The sequence below is a fragment of the Panulirus ornatus genome, chromosome 13, assembly GCF_036320965.1.
Source record: "Panulirus ornatus isolate Po-2019 chromosome 13, ASM3632096v1, whole genome shotgun sequence".
NCBI classification, from domain to species: domain Eukaryota; kingdom Metazoa; phylum Arthropoda; class Malacostraca; order Decapoda; family Palinuridae; genus Panulirus; species Panulirus ornatus.
In genome coordinates, this window is record NC_092236.1 from 51,303,443 (window position 1) to 51,316,783 (window position 13,341).

At 46.6% G+C, this 13,341-nt stretch overlaps 1 protein-coding gene across 5 annotated transcripts in view; it reads right to left on the bottom strand.

Annotated features, from left to right (window-relative positions):
• Nucleotides 1-13,341, bottom strand: part of LOC139752870 (cholecystokinin receptor type A-like) — a 183,505-nt gene that overhangs the window by 21,981 nt on the left and 148,183 nt on the right. The window lies entirely within an intron of this gene.

Genomic DNA, 13,341 nt, shown 5'->3' on the forward strand with positions numbered 1-13,341 from the left:
TGCACCAATAATCACCCACCTCTCTCCATCAACTTTCAATTTTACCCATATTAATCGAGAATTTACTTTCTTACATTCTATCACATACTCCCACAACTCCTGTTTCAGGAGTATTGCTACTCCTTCCCTTGCTCTTGTCCTCTCACTAACCCCTGACTTCACTCCCCAGACATTTCCAAACCACTCTTCCCCTTTACCCTTGAGCTTCGTTTCACTCAGAGCCAAAACATCCAGGCTCCTTTCCTCAAACATACTACCTATCTCTCCTTTTATATATATATATATATATATATATATATATATATATATATATATATATATATATATATATATATATATATATATATATATATATATAATTTCATTTTGAACAGATGTATCTCATATACCTTCGTGGTCTTGTTTTTCATCTGACCTTTCATTAAGGCTCAGGTCAAAAGGCAAGGTTACAATACACAAGGACTGTCGTACCGTCCGTTCGTGTGCGCAAGGGTCGTACCGTCCGTTCGTGTGCTCGAGGGTCGTACCGTCCGTTCGTGTGCTCAAGGGTCGTACCGTCCGTTCGTGTGCTCGAGGATCGTACCGTCCGTTCGTGTGCTCAAGGGTCGTACCGTCCGTTCGTGTGCTCGAGGGTCGTACCGTCCGTTCGTGTGCTCAAGGGTCGTAACGTCCGTTCGTGTGCTCGAGGGTCGTACCGTCCGTTCGTGTGCTCAAGGGTCGTAACGTCCGTTCGTGTGCTCGAGGGTCGTACCGTCCGTTCGTGTGCTCGAGGGTCGTACCGTCCGTTCGTGTGCTCAAGGGTCGTACCGTCCGTTCGTGTGCTCGAGGATCGTACCGTCCGTTCGTGTACTCAAGGGCCGTATCGTCCGTTCGTGTGCTCGAGGGTCGTACCGTCCGTTCGTGTGCTCGAGGGTCGTACCGTCCGTTCGTGTGCTCTCGGGCCGTATCGTCCGTTCGTGTGCTCTCGGGTCGTACCGTCCGTTCGTGTGCTCGAGAGCTGTACCGCCGTACCCAAGGAATTACATAAAGACACAGAGACGCTCGTCACACAAAATGAATTCGAAATACACCAAGAAAACAGAAATACACCAAGAAAACAGAAATACACCAAGAAAACAGAAATACACCAAGAAAACAGAAATACACCAAGAAAACAGAAATACACCAAGAAAACAGAAATACACCAAGAAAACAGAAATACACCAAGAAAACAGAAATACACCAGGAATACAGAAATACACCAAGAAAACAGAAACACACCAAGAAAACAGAAATACACCAGGAAAACAGAAATACACCAAGAAAACAGAAATACACCAAGAAAACAGAAATACACCAGGAAAACAGAAATACACCAAGAAAACAGAAATACACCAAGAAAACAGAAATACACTAAGAAAACAGAAATACACCAAGCAACAGAAATACACCAAGAAAACAGAAATACACCAAGAAAACAGAAAGCCGAAAATGCAACGATGGAAATAAAAAAAAAATACAATAGGCTCCGGTGCAATGTCCCTGTGAAAGCGGTTACCCACATCCCATCATTTCCAAGACGCTTCCATTCATAAAACCTCAAATTCCTCTTCTCCTTCTTTTCTTCTTTTTTGAAAAATTAAAGTCGTTCTTGACGTTAGAGTATTGCTCTCACGTCTGGGGTGGTTCTAGCTCTGCATCCTTACTTGACAAAGTTCGCGTCGAATGCTGTTTGACTTTTAAACTCTTATCAGGTTCCCTTCAAAACTTGACCCGCTTGCCTTACACCATAATGCTGGCTGACTTTCTCTCTTTTAGAGGTATTGCTTAGTTTCTGATTCAGAGTGCTGGCGGCTTGTGTACCCCATTCCACTCGCTAGACCACGCAATACTCGGCAAGCTGCTGCGTCACATGATTACTGTGTGGCCGTTGGCAACTCGAAGGGTGGGCCGTTTTGATAACTATTTCTTTCCTTCCACTCCGAGGTTCTGGAACTCTGTATCTTCTCATATCTTCTCCGATAAATAAGACACATTCTAATAGACAGGTATTTTACTTCCTCCAAAATTCCTAAATACTTTCCCCTTGTCTTCACATTCTCCCCTCCTCCCTTCCATTAACCTCTCTATATGTAAATAAAGACCCGGTATTAATATAGACTTTTGTCCGTGACTGGAGCTTCCAACATGAAAAAAAAAATTAAATAAATAAAGCCCCCTCCCCCACCTTATGACTCACTTCCACTTCCATGGTTCCATTCGCTGCCATGACCAGTCCTAGGCATCTAAAACACTTCACTTTCCTCCAAGTTTTCTCCATTCAAACTTACACACCAACTAGCCTGTCCCTCAACCCTGCTAAACCTAAAAACCTGGCTTTTCTTCACGCTTACACTCAACTTCCTCCCTTCACATACTCTTCTAAACTCGGTCAACAACCTCTGCAGTTTTTCACTCGAATCTGCAACACACACACACACACACACACACACACACACACACACGTACATATAACCCAGTCTAAGCCAGATATCCAATTGATCGACCAGCCCTTACAAGAGAATGAACAATTAGGTGGACTGTGAACCGACCACCTCGACCAGGATTCGAACCGATGTGGGCTGGACCCGGGGCGACCCTTGAATGCGTCACAGTCAGGAACGTTAACCGATAAAGAGAACGACTCTCATTAGGGCCACTCAGTTGCCCGTGCTGTCTCTCCAAACGTTAAAAAAAAAAAAAAGATACTTTTTTTTTCAGGTGAGTGATACTGTTCCGGAGCAAAGTTTATGGTTTGGTGATTCGAAACTCATTGGCTATTCATCATAATGACATCTGCTTGTTCGTGCATGTATGTGCCCGATTGGCTCAAAGCACCTGCGAGTTCCCCTTTTTTTTTTAAGCCCCTGCGTCTTTCTTCTTTTTTTTTTGTTTTGTTTTCTCTCTCTCTAATTTTCTTTTATTGCGCTGGATTGCCGATGGGGATGTGGGTCGAATCAACGCGACAATTTGCGACGAGATCATTTGGCGTATGTGAGTTCGACAGGATGTTCAATATCCAGGGGTGGCTGGCTCTGCCTCTGATGTCTGTCTGTCTGTGGCTGGCTCTGCCTCTGATGTCTGTCTGTCTGTCTGTCTGAGGCTGGCTCTGCCTCTGATGTCTGATGTCTGTCTGTCTGTCTGTCTGCTTTCCCCACTTTTATAGGGGTTAGGCCAGCCTAGGCCAGCTCAGCTCAGCCAGCCCTGAGGGTGAGGAGGGGAAGTGTGGTTACAAGTCCCTGGGAACGATAGTGTGGGACAGATGCAAGTTGAGCTGTCCCCCTCCACTATGGGATCGTGGTCAGTGTTAGGTGTTGGGTCAACTCTCTCTCTCTCTCTCTCTCTCTCTCTCTCTCTCTCTCTCTCTCTCTCTCTAGGCTCTTGTTTCTCAGCTACAGACAGTCATGGGGGGAGTAGCGATTCGTCTGCCCCTCCCATGATCTGCCGCCACTCCTGGCTCCTCATTCTGCCTCAGCGAGGGGATCATCCTGGAGTAATGATACGAGCCAATAGGTCATGGTCTAATTTGTGCTGTATCATTTTTTGAAGACTTTTGTGTTCGTGGGCCTTTTTTTGAAGACTTTTATGTTCCTGGGCTTTCATATATATATATATATATATATATATATATATATATATATATATATATATAAATATATATATATATATATATATATATATTCCATACGCTCTTAGCATGAAGTTGGTGAGGGTGAGATTTTTTAGCTTTAACTTAATTGTTTTTTGAGGGTTTTTTTTGGTCTCTCTGCTTCTCCCCGATCTCACATCCCGCCACAGCTGTGGTCGGATGTGAGGCCTTCCAGTGTGCGTATCTTTCGTTGATAGCTCGGCCATCTCTGCCCAGGTAGTGGGTCGAGTTCAGCGTGGAGCACGACGAGCTGTGTGTTGTGAGAGAGAATATCCCTTTTCTATCGTTTGTGTCCATTGGCTTACTCCTATGCACAGATGCCATGATTTCTGACTCTGTCGGTAGGATTTTGCGGCTCCGATGTAATTACGTGGAATTCAACTGGAAATTTCTTTTTGCATGAGTTTGGTCTGAGAAATGTTCGTTCGGCTGAACCCCCCCCCCAAGTCCTACTAAACACACGCACATCTTCATTGTTTCCTGATGTGTTCCGGGTCGAAGTTTTTGTAGAGTTTTGATTATCTTTAAGGACGGTGGATCAACGAACTATCTGGTTGGCAATGGACTTGGTATACCGTTATTTCGAATGACGTCACGTCATGTTACTAGCGACGTATGGGGTCTAAACCTCACGTAGCTTTCGCTGCCATCAAGAACCAGAATGTTTTTTTGGTTTTTTTTTTTTCGTTTGAGAGTATCCTTCGTACCTTCTGGTCTGGCTGGTCTGGACGTGCAAGCTTGGGTTCCGGGCGTGCTGCAGCTCACGCTCAGCGACGACCCACGTTCCTCCAGGTCAAGTCGCTCCTGTACTTAGTATTCGTAGCGGTGAGGCTCCTTGGCACGGCTTCACCGTTTCCATCTCCACACTGACCAAGATTCTCTCTCTCGGGCCCCCACCTGTTTGCTTCGTCTCTACTGTTACTCGTCCCCTTACTGCTGCCCTGTTGGAACTGAAGTTGTCAGCGTCCCTTGGAGACATGTGACTGGTTCTTTAGCCTTACAGGGGCGAGCCTGGTCATACGAAGGACATCCTGTGGTATCAGAGCGAGGAATGACTTTACACACTGATACCAACACTGATACCAACACTGACCCAACACTGATCCTCTTCTCGTCTGTTCTGTGTAACGTAGGATCCCATATATCGTATCATCAAGGCAATTAATTCAGTTTCCTCGACTAATTGCCCAACTCATTCACTTTTTCGCGTTTCCACACTCTCTATACATTTTCTCTATCACTTTAGATTGTTACTGTCTCCCTGTATTCTCTCACGTGATCACCACAACTATTACATTCTAAGTCTTGTTTCACCCAATGGGGTTGTCTGCTATGGACGACGTCAGGTCTCGTGAGTTTACTACTTTATCTCTTACACAACCTTGATACAGACTATGAGGGAACTCACTCACTATGTCACTTCTGTTAGAATTACAGTCTAAAGTTCTATTCTCAACTGACAGCAATTTTAAAAGAATATCTTTGATTGGTATATCTCTCTCAATGTGTAATTAGGCGAGGGATGATCGTGTGTTCTTATGATGATGATGATCCATAACCCTGGATACAGAGGTCACACTGAGGTCAGCCTAAAGTTAAAACACACTCACACACACACAAACATGCACACATACATGCTCCTTATTTCCCAGCATGTCCCGTCCTGATATATATATATATATATATATATATATATATATATATATATATATATATATATATATCATAATGCCCTCCAACAGCAAGGATTCGAACCCAGACAATTTGCATGATTGCTGGGCACGCTAACCACCCGGCTATGCTCGCCCCTAAAATAGGGAAACGACTGTTAGGGACGAACATAGCCGAGTGGTGAGCGTACCCAGCAATCACGCAAGTTGTCCGGGTTCGAATCCTTGTTGTTGGAGGGAATTACATGTTCTGTGAAAAGTGCATGTTCATATGCACTATATTTGTGTGTGTATGTGTGTGTGTGTGTGTGTGTGTGTGATAGATTGATAGAGATAGAGATAGAGAGAGAGATAGAGATAGATAGATAGATAGATACATAGAGAGAGAGAGAGAGAGAGAGAGAGAGAGAGAGAGAGAGAGAGTAGCTGGGGGAAGCTCGCCTTCCACGAAGCTTTTCTGGGCTAACGAACCGGATTCGTTTGCTCGGAAAACAGCTGGGACGCTCTTGGGAAGGTGTGTGTGTGGGGGTGGGTGGAAGGTGGCCTGGCTGGGGCTGGTATGGACCACGCCTGTCGTGGGAAGATAAGATAATGGAAGCTCTAACTCTAATTAAGATAGTAATGAGAGACAGCTTGTTATCCATGAGGACTTACCTAAAGCTGTTTAGGACCAAGTAATGCCCATGTAAATGTGCAGTGCGTCGTTTTAAGGTCTGTCGTGTTTGGTCGTTTTAGGCGTGTTTGGTCATTTTTTTTTTTTTTTTTAGGTTCTGTCGTGTTTGGTTGTTTAATCTTTTTTAGGTCTGTCGTGTTTTTTGTTTTTTAGGTCTGTCGTGTTTGGTCGATTTTTTTAAGGTCTGTTGTGTCTGGTCGTTTTTTTAAGGTCTGTTGTGTTTGGTCGTTTGTTTAAATCTGTTCTGTCTGGTCGTTCTTTTAAGGTCTATCGTGTCTGGTCATTTTTTTAAGGTCCGTCGTGTTCGGTCTTTTTTTTTAAAGGTCTGTCGTGTTTGGTCGTTTTCAGAGGTCTGTCGTGTTTGGCCGTTTTCAGAGGTCTGTCGTGTTTGGCCGTTCGTTGCACCTACGGTAGACGAAAACGACCTTTCGTTTACAGTGACACGAACGGAGAGAGAAAATCCACAGATCAATAATTCGTAGACGGCAAAGCTAAACACGAATTTCCAGAGTATAGTGAAGAGAAAAAAAATGACACAAAATGAAACTTTCTTATACATTTCTAGTGAAGAAAAAAAATATGACAATAAATGAGAATTTGTTATACATTTCTAGTAAATGTAAAAAAAAAAAAATATTATATAATTGTAAACATGGCAAATGAAAATGTAAAAGAGAACAATTAAACTCCATCCGGAATTATGTGTATTCCATGCAGCGTGGGTTATACATATACGTATACCTATGTACGTGTTGTATACTCAACCAAATTACAAAAAAAAAAGACAAAAAAAATTTTCGACTTGAATCTAAGAATTTTTTTTAAAGTTTATTTTATATAAAGAATTCGAAGGGCGCGCTACGACCCCAAATAAAGAAAAAAGAAAGGTCGTTGCATACATCACGACCCTCTCCCCCCCCAACCCCCCACCCACCCCAAAAAAGGGGGTTGCATTGTCGTGCTCAAGAGTCCTTCCGTCGTTGCCCCCCCCCTAAAAAAAAAAAAAAAATAGATACGTCAGAGAAAGAGAGAAACATTTCCAGTAGATCTGGTAAATGTCTATCAAGGAAGGGGGTAGAATCCCCAAAAAGACACACACACACACACACACACACACACACACACACACACACACACACACACCTTTCTGGCACGACCAAGTTGTATACGCGCCACGAAAAAATAAATAATAATAAAAAGAAACTTTGAATGCGTTCTCGAGAGGATCAAATGCTGCTTGAGTACGAGGACAGATCGCTGGAGAATCCTCAGGTGGGAAACTGAGCTTTGGGTGTCTAATATCTGCATCTTGTTGAGGGAGGTGCTGAAGGAGGCAAGGAGGTGCTGAAGGAGGCAAGGAGGTGCTGAAGGAGGCAAGGAGGAGCTGAAAGGGACAAGGAGGTGCTGAAGGAGACAAGGAGAGGAGCCAAGGAGGTACTGAAGGAGAGAAGGAGGCATTGAAGGAGACGAAAGGAGGTGCTGAAGGAGACAAGGAGGAGCTGAAGGAGAGAAGGAGGTGCTGAAGGAGACAAGGAGGTGCTGAAGGAGACAAGGAGAGGAGCCAAGGAGGTACTGAAGGAGAGAAGGAGGCATTGAAGGAGACGAAAGGAGGTGCTGAAGGAGACAAGGAGGAGCTGAAGGAGAGAGAGGTGCCGAAGGGGACAAAAGGAGGTGCTGAAGGAGGCAAGGAGGTGCTGAAGGGGACAAAAGGAGTTGTTGAAGGGGGCAAGGAGGTGCTGAAGGGGACAAAAGGAGGTGCTGAAGGAGGCAAGGAGGTGCTGAAGGGGACAAAAGGAGGTGCTGAAGGAGGCAAGGAGGTGCTGAAGGGGACAAAAGGAGGTGCTGAAGGAGGCAAGGAGGTGCTGAAGGGGACAAAAGGAGTTGTTGAAGGGGACAAGGAGTTGTTGAAGGAGAGACAGACAAGGAGGTGCTGAAGGCAGGTATCAGAGGCGCTGAACGAATCAACAGAAGTGCTGAGAAAAAAAAAAAAAGGCAACAGTAGAAGTGTTGAAGGAAACCAACAGAATCTCTGGAACAGATAAACAGAAAGAGGAAACGGAGGCGTTGAAGGAAAAACACAGGGACTGAAAAGAAACAAGCAAAGGTGCCGCGAGGGGAAAACACGCGCGTTGAAATAAGAGACTGTGAGGGGAGACAGACTGGGGCGCCGAGGAGGGGAAAAATAACACAGGCACTGAAGTGAATAAAAGCGATGGTGAGTGAGACAATGAGGGTAAAGGACTCTGTTATGAGGTGCACAATGAGGTGGTGGTGTGGGTGGTGTGGGCGGTGGTGTGGGCGGTGGTGTGGGCGGTGTGGGCGGTGTTGGGGGGTTGTTACGTGGGGGTGTGTGGAAGAGAAAAAGAGATTTCTTTTCATTTACAGGGAAATATTTCTGGAGGAGTGTTGGGTGTGAGGAGGAGGGAAGAGACTTGGGAGTGAAAGGGAGGGAGAGGGAGGGAGGGAGTAGGAGGGAGGGAGTAGGAGGGAGGGAGGGGGAGGGAGGGAAGGGACTTGGGAGTGGGAGGGAGGGAGGGAGTAGGAGGGAGGGAGTGGGAGTGAGAGAGGAGACGTGTAAGTGGCGCCCGGCCAGAGATGTCTGGTGCAGGCGAGATGGGAGAAGAGGAGAAGGAGAGGGAGGGAGGGAATTCGTGAGTGGGGTGAGGGCGGCGGAGGTGGGAGGGAAAGAGGAATTTTCCTGGGATGAAGTTAAGGAAGAAAAATGGGAAACACGAGGTGTGAGGAAAATTCTGTGGGGGAAATGTTTTTTTTGAGTAAAATATAAAGTTGAGTACGAAGGTTCGACATCCCCTCAAAAACAAAACGTGAGGGGGGGGGGGAGGGCGACTCACGAACGTGATGGTACGACTTCACGAACGTGAGGGGACGACTCACAAATGTGACGGGACGACTTCACGAACGTGAGGGGACGACTCACAAATGTGACGGGACGACTTCACGAACGTGACGAGACGACTCACAAATGTGACGGGACGACTCACAAATGTGACGAGACGACTCACGAACGTGTAGAGACGACTCACAAATGTGACGAGACGACTTCACGAACGTGACGAGACGACTCACAAATGTGACGGGACGACTCACAAATGTGACGGGACGACTCACGAACGTGTAGAGACGACTCACAAATGTGACGGGACGACTCACAAATGTGACGGGACGACTCACAAATGTGACGGGACGACTCACGAACGTGTAGAGACGACTCACAAATGTGACGGGACGACTCACAAATGTGACGGGACGACTCACAAATGTGACGGGACGACTCACGAACGTGTAGAGACGACTCACAAATGTGACGGGACGACTCACAAATGTGACGGGACGACTCACAAATGTGACGGGACGACTCACGAACGTGTAGAGACGACTCACAAATGTGACGGGACGACTTCACGAACGTGACGAGACGACTCACAAATGTGACGGGACGACTCACGAACGTGACGGGACGACTTCACGAACGTGACGGGACGACTTCACGAACGTGACGGGACGACTTCACGAACGTGACGGGACGACTTCACGAACGTGACGACGACTTCACAAAATGTGACGGACGACTTCACGAACGTACGGACGACTTCACAAACTGTGACGGACGTACTTACGAACTGTACGGCGACTTCACGAACGTGACGGTACGACTTCACGAACGTCGAACAAGACTCACGAAACGTGACGTACGACTCACGAAAATGTACAGTACGACTTAAAACTGTACCGTCGTACTTAAGACTGACCGTCGTACTAATAACTGGTACCGTCGTACTTAAGAACTGTACCGTCGTACTTAATAACTGTACCGTCGTACTGAATAACTGTACCGCGTACTAACTGTACCGTCGTACTTAAGAACTGTACCGTCGTACTTAATAACTGTACGCGTCCTTAACTGTACCGTCGTACTTAAGAACTGTACCGTCGTACTTAAGAACTGTACCGTCGTACTGAATAACTGTACCGTCGTACTGAATAACTGTACCGTCGTACTGAATAACTGTACCGTCGTACTTAAGAACTGTACCGTCGTACTTAAGAACTGTACCGTCGTACTTAAGAACTGTACCGTCGTACTGAATAACTGTACCGTCGTACTGAATAACTGTACCGTCGTACTGAATAACTGTACCGTCGTACTTAAGAACTGTACCGTCGTACTTAAGAACTGTACCGTCGTACTTAAGAACTGTACCGTCGTACTGAATAACTGTACCGTCGTACTGAATAACTGTACCGTCGTACTGAATAACTGTACCGTCGTACTTAAGAACTGTACCGTCGTACTTAAGAACTGTACCGTCGTACTTAATAACTGTACCGTCGTACTGAATAACTGTACCGTCGTACTTAAGAACTGTACCGTCGTACTTAATAACTGTACCGTCGTACTTAATAACTGTACCGTCGTACTGAATAACTGTACCGTCGTACTTAAGAACTGTACCGTCGTACTTAATAACTGTACCGTCGTACTTAATAACTGTACCGTCGTACTTAATAACTGTACCGTCGTACTTAAGAACTGTACCGTCGTACTTAAGAACTGTACCGTCGTACTTAATAACTGTACCGTCGTACTTAAGAACTGTACCGTCGTACTTAAGAACTGTACCGTCGTACTTAAGAACTGTACCGTCGTACTTAAGAACTGTACCGTCGTACTTAAGAACTGTACCGTCGTACTTAAGAACTGTACCGTCGTACTTAAGAACTGTACCGTCGTACTTAAGAACTGTACCGTCGTACTTAAGAACTGTACCGTCGTACTTAAGAACTGTACAGCATGAACCTGTGTCATGCAGTTATGAACCTGTGTCATGCAGTTATGAACCTGTGTCATGCAGTTATGATCCTTGCCACCACACTGCGTCATGCAGCAGTAAAACTGCCACCACACTGCGTCATGCAGCAGTAAAACTGCCACCACAATGCGTCATGCAGCAGTAAAACTGCCACCACACTGCGTCATGCAGCAGTAAAACTGCCACCACACTGCGTCATGCAGCAGTAAAACTGCCACCACACTGCGTCATGCAGCAGTAAAACTGCCACCACACTGCGTCATGCAGCAGTAAAACTGCCACCACACTGCGTCATGCAGCAGTAAAACTGCCACCACACTGCGTCATGCGGCAGTAAAACTGCCACCACACTGCGTCATGCAGCAGTAAAACTGCCACCACAATGTGTCATGCAGTAGTAAAACTGCCACCACACTGCGTCATGCAGCAGTAAAACTGCCACCACACTGCGTCATGCAGCAGTAAAACTGCCACCACAATGCGTCATGCAGCAGTAAAACTGCCACCACAATGCGTCATGCAGCAGTAAAACTGCCACCACACTGCGTCATGCAGCAGTAAAACTGCCACCACAATGCGTCATGCAGCAGTAAAACTGCCACCACACTGCGTCATGCAGCAGTAAAACTGCCACCACAATGCGTCATGCAGCAGTAAAACTGCCACCACAATGTGTCATGCAGTAGTAAAACTGCCACCACACTGCGTCATGCAGCAGTAAAACTGCCACCACACTGCGTCATGCAGCAGTAAAACTGCCACCACAATGCGTCATGCAGCAGTAAAACTGCCACCACAATGCGTCATGCAGCAGTAAAACTGCCACCACAATGCGTCATGCAGCAGTAAAACTGCCACCACAATGTGTCATGCAGTAGTAAAACTGCCACCACACTGCGTCATGCAGCAGTAAAACTGCCACCACACTGCGTCATGCAGCAGTAACACTGCCACCACACTGCGTCATGCAGCAGTAACACTGCCACCACACTGCGATATGCAGGAGTAAAACTGCCACCACAATGTGTCATGCAGTAGTAACACTGCCACCACACTGCGTCATGCGGCAGTAAAACTGCCACCACACTGCGTCATGCAGCAGTAAAACTGCCACCACACTGCGTCATGCAGCAGTAAAACTGCCACCACACTGCGTCATGCGGCAGTAAAACTGCCACCACACTGTGTCATGCAGCAGTAAAACTGCCACCACAATGTGTCATGCAGTAGTAACACTGCCACCACACTGCGTCATGCAGCAGTAAAACTACCACCACAATGTGTCATGCAGTAGTAAAACTGCCACCACACTGCGTCATGCGGCAGTAAAACTGCCACCACATTGTGTCATGCAGCAGTAAAACTGCCACCACACTGCGTCATGCAGCAGTAAAACTACCACCACACTGCGTCATGCGGTAGTAAAACTGCCACCACACTGCGTCATGCAGCAGTAAAACTGCCACCACACTGTGTCATGCAGCAGTAAAACTACCACCACACTGCGTCATGCGGCAGTAAAACTGCCACCACACTGCGTCATGCAGCAGTACGAAGATCCTAAACCTGTGCCATGCAACATTTAGACCAACATAAAACTCTGTCATGCATAAGCAAGACCGACATAAACCCATGTCATATGACAGTATGACAACGTTAATCTGTTGTCATGCAGCATACGGACCGCCGACATGAACCTCTGTCATGCAGCATTAAGAAGGCCCTAAATGTGTGTCATGGGGCAGCAAAACTAACATTAACCTGTCATGCACAAGTAAAACTTGTGTCTGAAGTATTCATGCAGGTGTTGCTCACATGACTGTGCAAGGGAAGCATGCAGGTGGGTAGAGGCATTGTAAATGACCCTACAGGGGAATGCATGTAGGTGGGTAAAGGCACTGCACATGAACCTAAAAAGGAAGCATGCAGGTGGGTAGAGGCATTGTACATGACCCTACAAGGGAATGCATGTAGGTGGGTAGAGGCACTGCACATGAACCTATAAAGGATGCATGCAGGTGGGTAGAGGCATTGTACATGACCCTACAGGGGCAATGCGAGTAGGTGGGTAAAGGCATTGCACATGACCCTACAAAGGAAGCATGCAGGTGGGTAGAGGCATTGCACATGACCCTTGGAGGTAAAGCATGCAGATGGGTAGAGGCATTGCATATGGCCCCACAGGGGGAAGTATGCAGGTGGGTAGAGACATTAAACATGACCCTACGGGAACAAAGCATGTAAGTGGGTAGAGGCACTGCACATGGCCCCACTGGGGGAAGCATGCAGGTGGGTAAAGACATTAAACATGGCCCTACAGGGGCAAAGCATGCCAGTGGGTAGAGGCACTGCACATGGCCCTACATTGGGGAAGCATGCAGGTGGGTAGAGGCATTATACATGACCCTACAGGGGCAAAGCATGCAAGTGGGTGGAGGCACTGCACATGGCTCCACTGGAGGAAGCATGCAGGTGGGTAAAGGCATTATGCATAACCCT